This window comes from Bombina bombina, chromosome 1, assembly GCF_027579735.1.
Source record: "Bombina bombina isolate aBomBom1 chromosome 1, aBomBom1.pri, whole genome shotgun sequence".
Lineage (NCBI taxonomy): Eukaryota > Metazoa > Chordata > Amphibia > Anura > Bombinatoridae > Bombina > Bombina bombina.
In genome coordinates this window covers 736,080,319-736,101,857 of record NC_069499.1, presented here as the reverse complement: position 1 = coordinate 736,101,857, position 21,539 = coordinate 736,080,319, and the positions used below count along the sequence as shown (strand labels likewise).

At 40.2% G+C, this 21,539-nt stretch overlaps 1 protein-coding gene across 3 annotated transcripts in view; it reads right to left on the bottom strand.

The window, feature by feature from the left end:
• The window catches only part of DOCK11 (dedicator of cytokinesis 11), a 923,283-nt gene that overhangs the window by 846,417 nt on the left and 55,327 nt on the right, over nucleotides 1-21,539 (bottom strand). The window lies entirely within an intron of this gene.

Below are 21,539 nucleotides of genomic sequence, written 5' to 3'. Positions count from 1 at the left end.
AGGTAGGAAAGAGGGGTTACTACAATAGCCCCACCAGGGGGGATCAGCTGGTCCCCTCATGACTCAGGGTATGGGAGATACAACCCGAAAGAACGGAAAGGTGAAGTGACCAGCTCAGAAAAGCTGAGCTGGAAAGGAGAAGTCCTGAGGGGATTCAACTGGATCTAGAGCCCAGCTTAAAGCTACAACACAAGTGAGAGGCGAGTAGGAAGGGCTGAGTGGCATGTGGACAAACGATATACAATGTGAGCTGACTCCCAGTGAGAAAGATTACTGATGTGGGGAGGGGGAGACACTTGGTCTAGTGGTGTGCTCCAAAAAACAGAATCCCTGAAAAGAAAAGATTAGGTTAAAAACACTACACTCTGGATATTTAAATCCAAAGTCACCTGGACTGACGCAGCAGCCTTAGAAAATATAAATATTGTTGAGCCTGTAGAGCTTTAGTACACATATAAAAGGAGTCCAGATTAGGAGAATCAAGACCTCAGGCCACCTCCAGGGGCTCCAGTGGGCGCCACTAAAACAGAATTTATGTTTACCTGATAAATTTCTTTCTCCAACGGTGTGTCCGGTCCACGGCTTCATCCTTACTTGTGGGATATTCTCTTCCCCTACAGGAAATGGCAAAGAGAGCACCCAGCAAGAGCTGTCCATATAGCCCCCCCTCGGGCTCCGCCCCCCAGTCATTCGACCGACGGTTAGGAGAAAAAGGAGAAACTATAGGGTGCCGTGGTGACTGTAGTGTATAAAGAAAGAAATTCATCAAACCTGATTAAAAACCAGGGCGGGCCGTGGACCGGACACACCGTTGGAGAAAGAAATTTATCAGGTAAACATAAATTCTGTTTTCTCCAACATTGGTGTGTCCGGTCCACGGCTTCATCCTTACTTGTGGGATCCAATACCAAAGCTTTAGGACACGGATGAAGGGAGGGAGCAAACCAGGTTACCTAAATGGAAGGCACCACGGCTTGCAAAACCCTTTAAATAATAAACAGGCACACTTTATTTCTGATATTTTGAAAAACAATGAAGGCAATGTCTGATTTTTACTAAAATTTTACCCCAGAGTCCTAATGCCTTGAAAGTATTGCACACCAAGTTTCAAGACTTTAATCCTTAAAATGAGCAAACCGGAGCTATTTGTTCAATTAACAATTTTAGTACACTACAATCACAGCCACAGCCTTGCTGCGGCTCTTTACCTTCCCTGAGAGTTATTCAGCACTGAAATAAACCTTCCTAAGTCCGTTTTTGTAGCCACAGGACCCCTCACATGAAGCTGCATGCACTGCCATGGAAGTAAACTGCGCAATTGAGGCACGAAAACGGGGCCTCCTTCCTCTGCATACCAGAGTGAAGGGGCCTTTCTGACTGAAATAGTAGTCTAACAAAATGCCAGGCGAATAAAAACGTTCCCAAAAGTGCTTTTACTTACACAAAAACACTCTAAAACATGAAATAAATCAATCGATTTAGCCCACAATAGTGTCAACCAGTATAGAGCCCAATAATAAGCCTTAATCTGTTATGAATCTAAGAAAATGGCTTACTTACCCCTTAAGGGAAAACTGACAGTCTTCTAGCAATAACATGTCTTGTAAGAAATATGACTGATCATACCTGCAGCAGATAAGCCTGCAACTGTTCCCCCCAACTGAAGTTCTCTGGTTTCTACAGTCCTGCGTGGGAACAGCAACAGATTTTAGTTACTACTGCTAAAATCATACTCCTCTTTAACAGAAATCTTCTTCATTTTCTGTTGTAGAGTAAATAGTACAAACCGGCACTATTTTAAAATAACAAACTCTTGATAGAAGAAATAAAAAACTACAACTAACACCACATACTCTTTACCATCCCCGTGGAGATGCTACTTGTTCAGAGCAGCAAAGAGAATGACTGGGGGGCGGAGCCAGAGGGGGGGCTATATGGACAGCTCTTGCTGGGTGCTCTCTTTGCCATTTCCTGTAGGGGAAGAGAATATCCCACAAGTAAGGATGAAGCCGTGGACCGGACACACCAATGTTGGAGAAAAGAAGAATTTAAGATTCCCAAAGGAATCAATCTGTAGGCTTCAACCAAAAGTGGGTAGTGAATTGCCAATCAGGAGAAGGCCCACGGACCCCAACCCTCCTCTCTAGTCAAGAAGGCAGGTTATCCCTTTGTGATAATATGAATTGGGTCCAAAATGAAGGTGGAGCTCAGGGGTAAGGGGTTGAGAAAAGATGTATTGAGGTCACCAAAAGTGTATAAAGAGCAGGGGAAAGGGCTTATGTCTGCCTCAGGTGGAATATGGAAGTCTCCAGCAAATAGGGCAAATGTGAGAGTCAGGGCCCGGCTGCACTGAGGCCTGCAAGTATCCCAGAAGGCCAGTACGTGTAGAGCATAAAAAGATAAATTGAGGGCCAAGAGATAGCCACGAGCAACAGTTATTTCCCTACTAGGGATTATAGGGACTCGGTGTGTGCAGGGGCTGAGGAGACAGAGCTCAACAGTGTGATAACATAAAGTAGTAGGCTTACCCCTAGCAACCTCATGGTCCTCCCGGTCCTCTTCTGTGTCAGTCAGGGAGCCCTACTGAGGGTTGAGAGCAAATGAAGAGAGATCCCAAGTATAGGTACCGTGGAACCAGTGAGAGCAGCTTCTTTTCTGCACATGTCGCCTGCCTCCTCAATGGCGGGTCAGCCGGTGAAGAAGTGTGAAGGCCCAAAATGGCGGCCATTCGCGCCCCTTTAGGCACTCTGTGATGTGGTCAGAACACCCTCGCCCCAAGAAGTGAAGTGGGGCCTACGATGATGTGAACGTCACCTGATGTAGGCACATCTGGGTCCGGTCCATTGCACCTCTCGCCAACTTCCAAGGCATGGCTAAGTGACTGCAAAACAGGCTGTCCAGGTGGGGTTCCAGCCACCCGCCGAAAGGCTGAGTTAGAAGGTAAGTGCTCCGGAGCGGATCCCCGTCCCTCCGGAGCAGGATGAGGCAGATAGACGGGTACAGGGTAGTGGCGGCAGGAGGTAGAGTATGAGAAAAGCTGTGTGGTCCTGGTGCAGTGCTGACTAACCCCCGGTAGTTGATGCGAAGAAGATGTCCCTTAGCTGGGTCTTCAAGTAAGAGTGGCTTTTGGGTCTCCGGAGCGGAGCCCCGATCCTCTGGAGAGCGGGATCCCCCGCTGTCACACTCAGCCCCCGCACTCACAGTGTGCAAAAATTCTAAAAATACGGCTAAGAGGACCTTGGGTGCTTAAAAACACAGCCAAGAGTGTATAGGGTCCTAAAAATTCAAGTTTTATAGCCAAAAGTGAGAAAATAACGGTTTCTTGAGCAGAGCTACAAAGAAACACGTCTGTTCATTCCGGCGGTTAACTCCGCCACTATAACTACATTTTTACCTTATAAATTTTTTTACTTTAGACCAAAGGTAAAGGAAACTAATTTGTTCAAGAGACACTTTTTTCTACAGCTAGTTTGCAGTGTAATTTTCAACTGCTTCAATATATTACAAAACTTTAAAAATTGCTTTATTTTCCAGTTAATCAAGATATCGCAATTGAGCTGGTGCTTTAGTGTAACTGCCTAATTTTAATTTAATTTCAAAATGACCTGCAGAAAATTTTTCACTAAAAAAATAAATCTCATTGCAGAAAGTGAAAAAAAAGTTCTGCCTCTTTGCAGCTTATCACTAGATTCCAAGGTAAGGGGGAAATCAAAGGGTTAGATGCCCACTATGCAAGTTCTGGGCTATCAAGAGGTTAAGAGGCTATGAATGTGTTCAAATGAAATAATCACAATCACATGTTGTATACACAATGCACAATCAGTAATAATTCCAAATAATTTATCAAACCTCAAACTTACCATTCTGACAAAACATGTGGCATACATTATAGTAGAATAAGCATATGACTCCTAAACAATCAAAGGAGCACAGATTTCAAACAACTACAGTGTTCTCCACAAAAAAGTTTGCCAGCTGGGTGGCATTATAAAGTAGCCAGGTGGGGCAGTGTAATATTTTGCAATATTATAACTATCAAAAGCACAAAGTAATTGCATCATTTAACATAAACTGATTTAATGATAATTCATGCAACAAATATTGAAAACAAATTAGCTTAAAGGACCACTAAAACTTATCTTTCAGCTCAAGACTTTGCCAGCCACTTCAATAATAAAATCTACTCAATAAGAAACAAAATTAGCTCTCAAGATACTACCAGTCTCCCAACTCCACAAATGCTTGCAATCACCCAAAACCCACGTAGCCATAAATTTTGCTCACCACCTGTCCCCTCAACCCCATCACCTCACAGCTACTCCCCTCCCTCTCTTCTTCCCTTACCCCTATACTCACACACATTTTTAACCTCTCCCTCAGCACCGATATTTTTCCCTCATCTCTAAAACACGCACAGGTTACACCTATCCTCAAAAAACCTTCTCTCGATCCAACCTCCCATCCAACTACTGACCTATTTCCCTACTCCCTCTTGCCTCAAAGCTTCTTAAAAAAACTAGTATATGCACGTCTATCACATTTCCTTACATTAAACTCCTTCCTTGACCCACTGCAATCTGGATTTCGCCCCCATCACTCCACAGAGACAGCAATCATTAAGGTTACCAACGACCTACTTACAGCAAAATAGAAAGGCCACTTCTCTCTGCTTATCCTCCTTGATCTGTCTACAGCCTTTAATACTGTTGAACACTTTCTTTTGCTCCAAACCCTCCAATCCTTTGGCATTTGCAACAAAACTCTATTGTGGTTCTCTTCCTACCTGTAAATACGTCCCTAATAACCTTTAGGGAAGGTGGGAAAGATATATAGGTAATATTCCTAGGACCCCTCTCAGAGTAAACCTATGTATCAGAGGGAGGTAGTGCCTAATGCCAAATATACATGTTTAAATTACAAAAGGAAAAAAGAACAGAAGCATTATTGGGCACACTTGGAAGGTATATTACCCGATTACAACAGGGTGGAGTGTATATGTAGTGTATAGTGATTGATTTAAAACATAACATTTATTCACAAGTATATAAAAAATATTGTGGACCATGCCACCATTTAAACTAAAGTAGGACACAATTGTTAAAATAATAAAAATATTAATAGCACTGCAAACTCTCCTATTTAGGGATAATTCCCCAAATTATCAATTACTTTATTATCTATAATGTATATGCTTATATAAAGGTAATTAAAAGAGATCCCATAAATATATGTAATATAAGAATAAGAGTGGTATAAAAGCTAAGATAATAGTGCTAAGTGGCATAGCTAAAGTAAGCATAAACTCATATGTAAATTTGCCTGTATTGTGACTATTATCAAAGTGCCACCGCACCAATATCAATGACCGCTAACAGTTCAAGTTTAATCTCTATTGCCCAAAAGTGGGCTAACAATTAGCCAGTTACCAAATATATTATTTAAACCAACAAATTAGGAGGAGAGAAGCAGTGTGAATGCCTAACGCGCGTTTCGCATCTGCTTTGAAAAAAAATAAAGCGAAACGGTTAATATACCTTCCAAGTGTGCCCAATAATGCTTCTGTTCTTTCTCATTTTGTAATTTTTTCTCTTCCTACCTGTCTAACCATAGCTTTAGTGTAGACTTCTCTGGGGCATCCTCTGCCCTGTTACCACTTTCTGTTGGGGTACAGCAAGGCTCTGTCCTCCGTCCCCTTCTCCTCTCAATCTATACGTCATCATTAGGTTCTTTAAAAGTCTCACGGGTTTCAATATAATTTGTATGCCGATGACACCCAAATCTATCGCTCTGCACCAGACCGATCTCCTTGCTTGCTAACCCGTGTCACTAACTGTCTTTCTCACATCTCATCCGGGATGTCCTCTCACTACCTTAAGCTGAATCTCTCCAAAACTGAGTTTCTTATTTTCCCCCCTTCTTCAAAAATCTCCACTCCCCCCCCCCCCCCTTTTCTCTATCACTGTTGATAACTCCATCATTACCCCTACCCCGCATGCCCAATGCCTTGGGGTCACACTTGACTCAGATCTTTCTTTCACTCTTCACATTCAGTCCTTGGCTAAAGTCTGCAACTTCCACCTTAAAAGCATCTCTAAAATTAGACATTTCCTTACACAAGACACAACTAAGATTTTAATCCACTCTCTCATCCTTTCCTGCCTTGACTACTGCAACTCCATCCTCTCTGGTCTCCCTAGCTGTCTTCTAGCTCTTTTACAATCCATAATGAATGCCTCTGCCAGGTTCATCTTCCTTACACGTCACTCTATCTCTGCAAATCCCTTCACTGGCTTTCTCTTGCCTCCAGGATTAAACACAATATTCTGATTCTGCACAACGGGTCAAAATTAAAACAAAAAAGTTTATTAACAAAAGTAAAAGTAAAATCTAGGCAGACATGGAAAAGCAGGCAGTTTGACGTGTTTCACGCCTCCTAGTGGCACTTAATCATAAACTCAAGTGTTGCACGTAACATACATCTTTAAATAGGGCAAAAATTGCCCTCACATTTGCCAGAACTCCGTATATAAAGAAAAAAAAGGAGAGAAGTACACAAATTTACTAAAAACATGAATGCACACAAGATACAATGAATAATTTCCCGTTCACATAGCAAAAAAAGCATTGTATATCAAATCATTTAAAATTAGCTCATATTCTTGTATTTGATCAGCTGGGATAAAGTTAAAAGCAAGAGGGATGCAAGGCTATGATAGCTCAATATACAGATACTGTATTAACCGGCCCTGTTTCCATACAAATGTATAAAACACAACACTTCCATATAATGTCAGTATGTCAATTAAGTAAAAAAATTGAAGTTAGTGTGAACAACACATACCCCTAATATATAGTATCAGTGAGTGGATATATAAAGCACAACCTAACATAATCATATATTCTCAATATTAGAGTTACACAAAATAGCTAATGTCCCATTCCTTGTTGAGTCCATTAGGAATTCTCGTTTTCAATTTATAAATCCAATAGAGCTCTTTTTTGTCCAAAATCTTGGAATTATTACCTCCCCTGACTGGCATCCTTGCCACATCAATGGCTTTTACAGAAAACTTATTTGTTAAGTGCATACTGTTGAAGTGCTGAGCCACTGTAGAGTCTATGTTATCATTTTTAACATCAATGAAGTGTTCACATGCTCTAGTACCCATTTGTCTCGTCGTTTTCCCAACGTACTGACAGTGGCAAATTCAACACTCCAACAGATACACCACAATCGTGGTTCTACAGCTTGCATAGAAATCAATGCTATAAACAGAGTTGTCTACCAACCACGTAAAATTCCTGTTTGTGTCCAACATGTCACAAGTCAAACAACCCTTGTTGCCAGACTTAAAATTACCCTTAGTACTCAACTAGGTAATACCTTTCACTGGTTTCTTTACTAGGCTTGGTGCTAATTTAGTGGCTAGGGTTACTGGTTTCTTGGAAACAAACTTACACAGACCAATGGTGTCCTTTAATACGTCATCATTTGCCAAAACAGACAAATTCCTTCTTAGTATCCTAACAATTTCTGGGAATTGATTGGTGTACTCGGTGGTGAATAGGACATCCCCCTGTTTCACACACCTATTTTTAGGACTTTTTGTCTGAATGGCCCCATGGGACTGACTGATCTCTATTATGACTGTGTTTAATTGTTGAGGATCATACCCCCTTGCTTCCAACCTTTTACATAAGTCCATGGACTGTTGCATATACACGTCTATATCCTTAGTGTTCCTTCTTAGCCTAATAAATTGACCTCTGGGTATAGAACGAATAAGGTGGTGTGGATGGCATGACTTGGCGTGCAGTACTGTTACCAGCACTAGGTTTACAAAAAGTTTGTGAGATAATCAAATTTCTATTCCCATCACCTTTTAGTGCTAAATCCAAAAAGTTAAATTCAGAGTCGCTAAAGATTCCAACAAACCTGAGTTGCATATCATTTTAATTTACATAGCTCAGAAACTTTTTGAAACAATCATCATCTAGAGGCTCATTGAAGATTAGTATTAAAATGTCAATTTACCTCATGTTAAAACAGGATTCTGTCCACAAAAGGGTTGCTTTGATCAAAGATATATTTGAGTTCCCAAAAACCTACATACAAGTTTGCGAATGACGGGGCGTACTTAGCCCCCATTGCATGCCGCAGCACTGCAAATAAAAAGTATCATCAAATAGGAAAAAAAAACTGTGTAAGAAGGAACTCCAAAACAGAGCATATGAAAAGAATTGTATCAATGCTGTAATTAGTGAACTTAGTTAAAAAGTACCTGACCGCAGATATACCCTAAGAGTGTGAGATGACCATATAAAGAGATACAACATAAATTACTAACCAATTGTGCCCATCTTCCCATCCAACTTTCTCCAAACATTCCAATAAATGATGAAAATCCCTCTGGTATGAATAAAGACCTTTAACTAAAGGTTGGAGAATGTCATCCATTCATTCAGACAGTGGCGCCAAGAGGGAGCCAATGCCCGAAATGATAGGTCTATCCGGGGGATTCACCAGATCTTTGTGGATCTTGGGCAAGTGATGGAACAAGGGCACAATTGGGTATTCAGGGATCAAATGCTGAATATCATCCTGGCTAAGTACACCAATTCCAACCCCATCATCCAAAATGCTCACAAGCTCCCTCCTAAAAATATGAGTGGTATTGCCTGTTAAGCGCTTGTAAACATTAGAGTCTTGTAGTCGGTGTTTTGCTTCTGCAAAATAGTCAGTTTTGTCTAAGACTACGATATTGCCTACCTTGGGGTCGATCCGATAAAAATCGTCGCCCGCAAAAGCCGGCGACGCCAATATTTACGCTGGTTTGGTATCCTTTATACGGCGTAACCTAGAAGTTCCGCCCGTATATTTCTGCCGTCGCCAGTAGTTTTTTGGGCTATAGGCAGGTATACCAAACCAGCGCAGTTTGGTATCCAATATGCAGCGTAAGGACTTACGTGGCGAAAATGGAGAAATCTTACTCCATTTTCACCTCGCAACAAAAAGCAGCCGTAAGAAGCCTTACGCTGACTATTGGAGCCCCGTTACTCCCTAAACTAGCTACAAAATAAACCTAACACCTAACGCATGCGCAATGTCTATCTACCTGTCACCCGCGATCTGCTAAATAAAACCTAACACCTAACGCATGCGCAATGTCTATCTACCTGTCAACCGCGATCCCCCCCCCCCCGAAATCCCTAATAAAGTTATTAACCCCTAAACCGCCGCTCCCGGACCCCGCCGCCATCTACATAAACTAACCCCCTACTGTGAGCCCCTAAAACCGCCGCCATCTACCTTATCTATCGCCTAATGTGAACCCCTAAAACCGCCGCCATCTACCTTATCTATCCCCTAATCTGACCCCTTACACCGCCGCCACCTATATAAAAATGATTAACCCCTAATCTAATCCCCCTATACCGCCGCCAGCTATATTAATATTATTAACCCCTAATGTAAGCCCCTTACACCGCCGCCATCTCTATTAAAATGATTAATCCCTAATTTAATCTACCTACCCCGCCGCCAGCTATGTTATCTATATTAACCCTAAGTATATTATAGTTAATATAGGTATTACATTATATATATTAACTATATTAACCCTAATTATATTAGGGTTAATATAGTTAATATAGTATTTATATTAACTATATTAACTCTATCTAACCCTAACACCCCTAACTAAATTTATATTAAATTAATCTAATTCATATTATAAACTAAAATATTCCTATTTAAATCTAAATATTTACCTATAAAATAAACCCTAAGATAGCTACAATATAATTAATAATTACATTGTAGCTATGTTAGGGTTAATATTTATTTTACAGGTAAATTGTTAATTATTTTAACTAGGTCTAATAGCTATTAAATAGTTATTAACTATTTAATAGCTACCTAGTTAAAATAATTACCCAATTACCTGTAAAATAAATCCTAACCTAAGTTACAAATACACCTACACTATCAAGAAATTAAATAAACTACAAATATCTATCTAAAAATACAATTAAATTAACTAAACTAAATTACAAAAAAAAACAAAACACTAAATTACAAAAAATAAAAAAAAGATTACAAGATTTTTAAGCTAATTACACCTATTCTAAGCCCCCTAATAAAATAATAAAGCCCCCCAAAATAAAAAAAATCCCTGCCCTATTCTAAATTAAAAAAAGTTCAAAGCTCTTTACCTTACCAGCCCTTAAAAGGGCCCCAAAGAATTCAGCTCTTTTGCATTTAAAAACATATACAATACCCCCCCCCATTACAACCCACCACCCACATACCCCTATTCTAAACCCACCTAAACCCCCCTTAAAAAAGCCTAACACTACCCCCCTGAAGATCTCCCTACCTTGTCTTCACCACACCGGGCCGAACTCCTCATCCGATCCGGTAGATGTCTTGCTCCAAGCGGCAAAAAAGAATTCTTCCTCCGGCGACGTCTTCCTCCAAGCGGCAAAGAAGAATTCTTCCTCCGGCGACGTCTTCCTCCAAGCGGCAGCAAAGTCTTCATCCTTCCGGCGGCATCTTCAATCTTCTTTCTTCGCTCCGCCGCCGCGGAGCATCCATCCCGGCCGACGACTGAACGACGAATGAGGTACCTTTAAATGACGTCATCCAAGATGGCGTCCGCCGAATTCCGATTGGCTGATAGGATTCTATCAGCCAATCGGAATTAAGTTAGAAAAATCTGATTGGCTGATTGAATCAGCCAATCAGATTCAAGTTCAATCCGATTGGCTGATTGGTTCAGCCAATCGGATTGAACTTGAATCTGATTGGCTGATTGAATCAGCCAATCAGATTTTTCTAACTTAATTCCGATTGGCTGATAGAATCCTATCAGCCAATCGGAATTCGGTGGACGCCATCTTGGATGACGTCATTTAAAGGTACCTCATTCGTCGATCAGTCGTCGGCCGGGATGGATGCTCCGCGGCGGCGGAGCGAAGAAAGAAGATTGAAGATGCTGCCGGAAGGATGAAGACTTTGCTGCCGCTTGGAGGAAGACGTCGCCGGAGGAAGAATTCTTCTTTGCCGCTTGGAGGAAGACGTCGCCGGAGGAAGAATTCTTTTTTGCCGCTTGGAGAAAGACGTCGCCGGAGGAAGAATTCTTCTTTGCCGCTTGGAGTAAGACATCGCCCGGATCGGATGAGGAGTTCGGCCCGGTGTGGTGAAGACAAGGTAGGGAGATCTTCAGGGGGGTAGTGTTAGGCTTTTTTAAGGGGGGTTTGGGTGGGTTTAGAATAGGGGTATGTGGGTGGTGGGTTGTAATGGGGGGGTATTGTATATGTTTTTAAATGCAAAAGAGCTGAATTCTTTGGGGCATGCCCCACAAAAGGCCCTTTTAAGGGCTGGTAAGGTAAAGAGCTTTGAACTTTTTTTAATTTAGAATAGGGCAGGGATTTTTTTTATTTTGGGGGGCTTTATTATTTTATTAGGGGGCTTAGAATAGGTGTAATTATCTTAAAAATCTTGTAATCTTTTTTTTATTTTTTGTAATTTAGTGTTTTGTTTTTTTTTGTAATTTAGTTTAGTTAATTTAATTGTATTTTTAGATAGATATTTGTAGTTTATTTCATTTCTTGATAGTGTAGGTGTATTTGTAACTTAGGTTAGGATTTATTTTACAGGTAATTGGGTAATTATTTTAACTAGGTAGCTATTAAATAGTTAATAACTATTTAATAGCTATTATACCTAGTTAAAATAATTAACAATTTACCTGTAAAATAAATATTAACCCTAACATAGCTACAATGTAATTATTAATTATATTGTAACTATCTTAGGGTTTATTTTATAGGTAAGTATTTAGATTTAAATAGGAATATTTTAGTTTATAATATGAATTAGATTAATTTAATATAAATTTAGTTAGGGGTGTTAGGGTTAGATAGAGTTAATATAGTTAATATAAATACTATAGTAACTATATTAACCCTAATATAATTAGGGTTAATATAGTTAATATATATAATGTAATACCTATATTAACTATAATATACTAAGGGTTAATATAGATAACATAGCTGGCGGCGGGGTAGGTAGATTAAATTAGGGGTTAATCATTTTAATAGAGATGGCGGCGGTGTAAGGGGCTTACATTAGGGGTTAATAATATTAATATAGCGGGCGGCGGTATAGGGGGATTAGATTAGGGGTTAATAATTTTAATAGAGATGGCGGCGGTGTTAGGGGCATACATTAGGGGTTAATAATTTTAATAGAGATGGCGGCGGTGTTAGGGGCTCACTTTAGGGGGTTATAGATTTAATATAGCTGGCGGCGGGGTACGGGAGTGACGGTTTAGGGGTTAATAACTTTATTAGGTTGCGGCGGGGTACGGGAGCGGCGGTTTAGGGGTTAATAACTTGTTTTTATTGTTAGGCTAGTGAGGGGGGATAGCGGATAGAGGGTTAGACGTGTCGGGCTATGTTTAGGAGGCGTGTTAGACAGTGCAGGTGATTTAGACTTTAGTCAGGTTTTGTAGGCGCCGGCAGTTTCTAACGTGGCGCAAGTCACTGGCGACTCCAAAAATCTGTACTTACGCAGATTTCTGGACATCGCTGGTTTGTGAGACTTGCGCCACTTTAGCAAGTGACGGCGCCGCATATTGGATGGCTCGAGTTGCGAGCTGAAACTGCGGGCAACGCGGGTTCCCTCGCTTGCGCCGCAAACTGCGATCTATATCGGATCGCGCCCCTTATCAGAGTTTCTTATGACAATATCTTCATTATTTTGCAGTAGTTCCAAGGCCAATTTTTCTGAGGGAGTAAGATTGGAAACATTTTTCTTTTTATTACTTTAATTTAACCTGTCTGTCAGCTGCATTATCTCTCTTTCAACATTCCTTTGGAATAGATTTAATGCTTGTCCTCTAAATTGTATTGGATATCAGTCTGATTTTATCTTCTTGGGCTTCCTTGGTTTTATACCTTGTGAGAGTGTCACTGCCTACATTAAGCTCAACTAGTGTGTTTAACAAACATGCATCATCAAATGAAACATAATCATGTCCCCCATCGGGAATCTTACTAACTTACTGGGGTTGCTGATTTAGGCTAAAAAATCTCTTAAGAGTCAACTTTCTGACAAATCTATTAATATCAAGTAGTGTAGTAAAAGGCAAAACATTTCTAGAAGGAGCAAATCTTGTCTCCAGATACTCTCCCTCCCATCCCCTTCGCTCTGCTCATGACCTCCTACTTTCCTCCTCTCCTGTTACCTCCTCACACTCCCGTTTACAGGACTACTCCAGACTGGCTCCCTTCTTGTGGAACTCTCTGCCTCGCTCCATAAGACTCGCCCTTAGTTTTAACAGCTTCAAGCGCTCCCTAAAGACTCTATTCTGTTAAGGGATGCATACAACCTACACTAACCTCTCCTAACTACACTACTATCCCCTTGAATCCCCTTAGCATGTAAGTCTATGAGCCCAGCTGTTTATAGATCACCTTTATAAGAGCTAACTACAACAGTGCAACTCTCAGCAGGGCCCTTTACCCATTTGATCCATAAAAATGTTATCTTGTAAGCCGCCTATGTTTATAGCGCTGCGGAATCTATTTGTATGTATATGTATACCCTGTGAGCTTGTGCACATGTTCAATAGGATCTTGTTCCCCAGAAAGCGTAAATAAAAAAATACAGCAAATTTTTTTTTTACTTGAGTGTCCCTTTAAGTGAGCTGAGTGGTCAGTAAAATCAGCCAGTTGTGTCCATTAAATAGTTCTTGGGGAGCGAAGTGTACAGTATACATAAACTACTTTTATAAAAAATAAATAAAAATAAAAAAACACAACAATTACAAACACACATTTAGATGAACATGATTTATTTGTGTCAAATTTCATATTTAAATGTTTATAATCCAGGAAATAATCTTGGTTATTAAAGGGGCAGTAGTCAAAATTAAACTCATGACTAAGATGCAGCATGCAATTTAAAAAAAAAAGAACAAGAAAATAAGAAAAATAAGAACAACAATCATATACCTGAGAGCTTTGTATTGCCTGTATTGACCATTAAATAGAGTAGAATTGCATAATCAACAAATGCATAATAAAAAGACAACGCAATAGCAGTTTAAAATGAGCAGTAGCTTTTTTTTCCATTCCCCTGCCCCTTTATCATGTGTCACCAATCACATATGTAAACACTATGAACTCTTGCATATGCTCAGTAGGAGCTGGTGCCTCAGAAAGTGTACATATAAAACACTGTGGCCCCTAGTTATCAAGCCGTCAACCTCAAATACGCTGGAATTCCGCAGCGTATTTGTGGCAAGGCTGATTCGCCTAAGTTATCAAGCCCTCCACACCGGCAAAAGTAGAATTTAGTGACGTAGGCTTCGATCCGCCGGACTCAGTCCGACACAGATCGATTCTTACGTCACTCCAGATGTTCCGCACACAAGTTCGGCACAATCTGACTACTTTTGGGAGTTATCAAAAAACTAGCAGGTACGCTCGGCACTTTTCCGGCCCAGCGTATCTTGTTTTCAGGAGGCGGCGGATCCCATAGGAATCAATGGGAGTCTGACCATAGCGAAAGTTCATGTTCGCTGCTGCCCGACATCCCATTTATTCCTATGGGAGATGTCTGCACCTAACACCCTAACATGTACCCCGAGTCTAAACACCCCTAATCTGCCCCCCCTACACCTCCGCAACTAAATGTATTTCCCCCTAAACCGCCGCTCCTGGAGCCCACCGCCACTCTAATAAACTGATTAACCCCTAAACTGCCGCTCCCGGACCCCGCCGCCACTATAATAAATATCTTAACCCCTAAACCGCCGCTCCCGGACCCCGCCGCAACTATAATATATATGTTAACCCCTAAACCGCCGCTCCCGGACCCCGCCGCCACTGTTGATCAGCCAATAGAATGCGAGCTCAATCTGATTGGCTGATTGGATCAGCCAATCCTATTGAACTTCAATCTGATTGGCTGATTTAATCAGCCAATCAGATTTTTCCTACCTTAATTCCGATTGGCTGATAGAATCCTATCAGCCAATCGGAATTCGAGGGACACCATCTTGGATGACGTCACTTAAAGGAACCGTCATTCGTCGTTCAGTCGTCGGTGGAAGAAGATGGCTCCGCGTCGGCTCGTCTGAAGATGGCTCCGCTCCGGATGGATGAAGATTGAAGACGCCGCCTGGATGATGACTTCAATCGGATGGAAGACTTCTTCAGCGCCCCTTGGATGATGACTTCAATCGGATGGAAGACTTCTTCAGCGCCCCTTGGATGATGACTTCTGCCGCTCCGGATGTCTTCTTCTGTTCCATCGGTGGTCGGCTGGCTGAAGACGGCTAAAGGTAGGATGATCTTCAGGGGGGTAGTGTTAGGTTTATTTAAGGGGGGTTTGGGTTAGATTAGGGGCATGTGGGTGGTGGGTTTTAATGTTGGGGGGGTTGTATTTTTTTTTTACAGGCAAAAGAGCTGAATTCTTTGGGGCATGCCCCGCAAAAGGCCCTTTTAAGGACTGGTAAGGTAATAGAGCTGTTAAATTTTTAATGTAGAATAGGGTAGGGCATTTTTTTATTTTGGTGAGCTTTGTAATTTTATTAGGGGGCTTAGATTAGGTGTAAGTAGCTTAAAATTGTTGTAATATTTTTTTTTATTTTTATTTTTTTTTATTAAATTTTTTTATTGAGATTTGATATACAATAAAATATAAACAAAACATCAACCACTGCAATGAGACAGAAATAAGAATCACATCAGATGTCTTGAGAGAACTATTATACAATCATACTTATTACATCACAGGGTAGTTGAAAGTGTGTAGAAAATGAACCTCACTTTTCAAATCTTTTTCTTTGTTTTGCAATAATTAGAAATAAAGCTCACAAAAACATAATTTATGTAAGAACTTACCTGATAAATTCATTTCTTTCATATTAGCAAGAGTCCATGAGCTAGTGACGTATGGGATATACATTCCTACCAGGAGGGGCAAAGTTTCCCAAACCTTAAAATGCCTATAAATACACCCCTCACCACACCCACAATTCAGTTTAACGAATAGCCAAGAAGTGGGGTGATAAGAAAAAAGTGCGAAAGCATATAAAATAAGGAATTGGAATAATTGTGCTTATACAAAAAAATCAAAACCACCACAAAAAAGGGCGGGCCTCATGGACTCTTGCTAATATGAAAGAAATGAATTTATCAGGTAAGTTCTTACATAAATTATGTTTTCTTTCATGTAATTAGCAAGAGTCCATGAGCTAGTGACGTATGGGATAATGATTACCCAAGATGTGGATCTTTCCACACAAGAGTCACTAGAGAGGGAGGGATAAAATAAAGACAGCCAATTCCTGCTGAAAATAATCCACACCCAGAATAAAATTTTAATGAAAAAAACATAAGCAGAAGATTCAAACTGAAACCACTGCCTGAAGTACGTTTCTACCAAAAACTGCTTCAGAAGAAGAAAACACATCAAAATGGTAGAATTTAGTAAAAGTATGCAAAGAGGACCAAGTTGCTGCTTTGCAAATCTGATCAACCGAAGCTTCATTCCTAAATGCCCAGGAAGTAGAAACTGACCTAGTAGAATGAGCTGTAATCCTTTGAGGCGGAGTGTTACCCGACTCAACATAGGCATGATGAAATAAAGATTTCAACCAAGATGCCAAAGAAATGGCAGAAGCTTTCTGGTCTTTTCTAGAACCGGAAAAGATGACAAATAGACTAGAAGTCTTTCGGAAAGACTTAGTAGCTTCAACATAATATTACAAAGCTCTAACAGCATCCAAAGAATGCAATGATTTCTCCTTAGAATTCATAGGATTAGGACATAATGAAGGAACCACAATTTCTCTACTAATGTTGTTAGAATTCACAACCTTAGGTAAAAAATTCAAAAGAAGTTCGCAGCACCGCCTTATCCTGATGCAAAATCAGAAAAGGAGACTCACAAAAAAGAGTAGATAATTCAGAGACTCTTCTGGCAGAAGAGATGGCCGAAAGAAACAAAACTTTCCAAGAAAGTAATATAACGACCAAAGAATGCATGGGTTCAAAAGGAGGAGCTTGAAGAGCCCCCAGAACCAAATTCAAACTCCAAGGAGGAGAAATTGACTTAATGACAGGTTTTATACGAACCAAAGGTTGTTCAAAACAATGAATATCAGGAAGATTAGCAATCCTTCTGTGAAAAAGAACAGAAAGAGCAGAGATTTGTCTTTCAAGGAACTTGCGGACAAACCTTTATCTAAACCATCCTGAAAAAATATAAGTCTTCCAGACTCTATAATATATCTCTCTAGATACAGATTTACGAGCCTGTCACATAGTATCAAGCACAGAGTCAGAGAAACCTCTTTGACCAAGAATCAAGCGTTCAAACTCCATACCTTAAAATTAAGGTCTTGAGATCCTGATGGAAAAAAGAACCTTGAGACAGAAAGACTGGTCTTAACGGAAGAGTCCACAGCTGGCAAGAGGCCATCCGGACAAGATCCGCATACCAAAACCTGTGAGGCCATGCTGGAGCTACCAGCAGGACAAACGAGCATTCCTTTAGAATATTGGAGAATACCCTTGGAAGAAGAACTAGAGGCGGAAAGATATAGGCAGGATGACACTTGTAAGGAAGAGATAATGCATCCACTGCCTCCGCCCGAGGATCCCGGGATCCGGACAGATACCAGGGAAGTTTCTTGTTTAGATGAGAAGCCACCAGATCTATTTCTGGGAGTTCCCACATTTGAACAATCTGAGGAAATACCTCTGGGTGAAGACCATTCGCCCAGGTGCAACGTTTGGCGACTGAGATAATCCGCTTTCCAATTGTCCAAACCTGGGATATGAACCGCAGAGATTAGACAGGAGCTGGATTCCGCCCAAACCAAAATTCGAGATACTTCTTTCATAGCCAGAGGACTGTGAGTCCCTCCTTGATGATTGATGTATGCCACAGTTGTGACATTGTCTATCTGAAAACAAATGAACAACTCTCTCTTCAGAAGAGGCCAAGACTGAAGAGCTCTGAAAATTGCACGGAGTTCCAAAATATTGATCGGAAATCTCACCTCCTGAGATTCCCAAACCCCTTGTGCCGTCAGATACCCCCACACAGCTCCCCAACCTGTAAGACTTGCATCTGTTGAGATTATAGTCCAGGTCGGAAGAACAAAGAAGCCCCCTGAACTAAACGATGGTGATCTGTCCACCATGTCAGAGAGTGTCGTATAATCGGTTTAAAGATATTAATTGAGATATCTTTGAGTAATCCCTGCACCATTGGTTCAGCATACAGAGCTGAAGAGGTCGCATGCGAAAACGAGCAAAGGAGATCGCATCTGATGCGGCAGTCCTAAGACCTAAAATTTCCATGCATAAGGCTACCAAAGGGAATGATTGTGACTGAAGGTTTTGACAAGCTGATATCAATGTTAAACTTCTCTTGTCTGACAAGGACAGAGTCATAGACACTGAATCTATCTAGAAACCTAAAAAGGTTACCCTTGTCTGAGGAATCAATGAACTGATTGGTAAATTGATCCTCCAACCATGAACTTGAAGAAACAACACAAGTCGATTCGTATGAGATTCTTCGAAAATGAGAAGACTGAGCAAGTACCAAGATATCGTCCAAATAAGGAAATACCAAAAACCTTGTTCTCTGATTACAGAAAGAAGGGCACCGAGAACCTTTGAAAAAAATTCTTGGAACTGAGGCTAGGCCAAACGGTAGAGCCACAAAACTGGTAATGCTTGTCTAAAAAGAGAATCTCAGACACTAAAAGTGATCTGGATGAATCGGAATATGCAGATACACATCCTGTAAAACTATTGTAGACATATAATGCCCTTGCTAAACAAAAGGCAGGATAGTCCTACAGTAACCATCTTGAATGTTGGTATCCTAACATAACGATTCAATATTGATAGATCCGGAACTGGTCTGAAGGAATTGACCTTCTTTGGTACAATGAAGAGATAAAATAAAACCCCAGCCCCTGTTCCAGAACTGGAACTGGCATAATTACTCCAGCCAACTCTAGATCTGAAACACATTTCAGAAATGCTGAGCCTTTGCTGTGTGAACTGGGACACGGGAAAGAAAAAAAAAAATCTCTTAGCAGGAGGCCTTAACTTGAAGCCAATTCTGTACCTTTCTGAAACAATGTTCTGAAACCAGAGATTGAGAACGGAATTGATCCAAATTTCTTTGAAGAAAACGTAATCTGCCCCATACCAGCTGAGCTGGAATAAGGGCCGCACCTTCATGGGTACTTAGGAGCTGGCTATAGGTTTCTATAAGGCTTGGATATATTCCAAACTGGAAATAGTTTCCAAACTGATACCGCTCCTGAGGATGAAGGATCAGGCTTTTGTTCCTTGTTGTGAGGAAAGGAACTAAAATGATTATTAGACCTAAATTTTCCTTAGATTTTTTATCCTTTGATAAAAAAGTTCCCTTCCTTCCAGATTGAGATAATAAATTATTACCCTGGAAAGAAAGGGAAAGCAAAGTTGACTTAGAAGACATATCAGCATTCCAAGTTTAATCCATAAAGCTTTTCTAGCTAAAATAGCTAGAGACATATACCTGACATCAACTCTAATGATATCAAAAGATGGTATCACCAATAAAATTATTAGCATGTTATAGAATAATAATAATGCTATAAAATTATGATCTGTTATTTGTTGCGCTAAAGCTTCTAACCAAAAAGTTGAAGCTGCAGCAACATCCGCTAAAAATATAGCAGGTCTAAGAAGATTACCTGAACATAAGAAAACTTTTCTTAGAGAGGATTCAATTTTCCTATCTAAAGGATCCTTAAATGAAGTACTATCTGCCGTAGGAATAGTAGTACATTTAGCAGGAGTAGAGACAGCCCCATAACCTTAGGGATTTTGTCCCAAAAAACTCTAATCTGTCAGATGGCACAGGATATAATTGCTTAAACGTTTAGAAGGAGTAAAAGAATTACCCAAATTATTCCATTCCCTGGAAATTACTTCAGAAATAGCATCAGGGAGATTAAACACTTCTGGAATAACTACAGGAGATTTAAAAACCTTATTTAAACGTTTAGATTTAGTATCAAGAGGACCAGAATCCTCTATTTCTAATGCAATTAATACTTCTTTAAATAAAGAATGAATAAATTCCATCTTGAACAAATACAAAGATTTATCAGCATCAACCTCTGAGACAGAAACCTCTGAACCAGAAGAACCATTATCAGTATCAGAATGATGATGTTCATTTAAAAATTCATCTGAAAAAAGAGAAGTTTTAAAAGACTTTTATGTAAACTAGAAGGAGAAATAACAGACATAGCCTTCTTAATGGATTTAAAAAATAAAATCTCTTATGTTTATCAGGAACACTCTGAAAATTAGATGTTGACGGAACAGCAACAGGTAATGTAACAGTACTAAAGGAAATTTTATCTGCATTAATAAGTTTGTCATGACATGCAATACAAACAAATTATAGCAGATACACTTAGCTTGGTAGCTCCAGCACCGGGCAGTGATTTTCCTGAAGTATCTTCTGACTCAGTTGCAACGTGGAACATCTTGCAATATGTAATAGAAAAAACAACATATAAAGCAAAATTGATCAAAATTCCTTAAATGACAGTTTCAGGAATGGGAAAAAAATGCCAGTGAACAAGCTTCTAGCAACCAGAAGCAATAAATAATGAGGCTTAAATAATGTGGAGACAAAAGCGACGCCCATATTTTTTTAGCGCCAAATAAGACGCCCACATTATTTGGCGCCTAAATGCTTTTGGCGCCAAAAATGACGCCACATCCGGAACGCCGACATTTTTGGCGCAAAAGAACGTCAAAAAAATGACGCAACTTCCGGCGACACGTGTGACGCCGGAAACAGAAAGATTTTTTGCGCCAAAAAAGTCTGCGCCAAGAATGACGCAATAAAATGAAGCATTTTCAGCCCCCGCGAGCCTAACAGCCCACAGGGAAAAAGTCAAATTTTTTAAGGTAAGAAAAAATGATTGATTCAAATGCATTATCCCAAATATGAAACTGACTGTCTGAAAATAAGGAATGTTGAACATCCTGAGTCAATGCAAATAAATGTTTGAATACATATATTTAGAACTTTATAAAAAAGTGCCCAACCATAGCTTTAGAGTGTCACAGAAAATAAGACTTACTTACCCCAGGACACTCATCTACATGTTTGTAGAAAGCCAAACCAGTACTGAAACGAAAATCAGCAGAGGTAATGGTATATATATAAGAGTATATCGTCGATCTGAAAAGGGAGGTAAGAGATGAATCTCCACGACCGATAACAGAGAACCTATGAAATAGACCCCGTAGAAGGAGATCATTGAATTCAAATAGGCAATACTCTCCTCACATCCCTCTGACATTCACTGCACGCTGAGAGGAAAACCGGGCCCCAACTTGCTGCGGAGCGCATATCAACGTAGAATCTAGCACAAACTTACTTCACCACCTCCATAGGAGGCAAAGTTTGTAAAACTGAATTG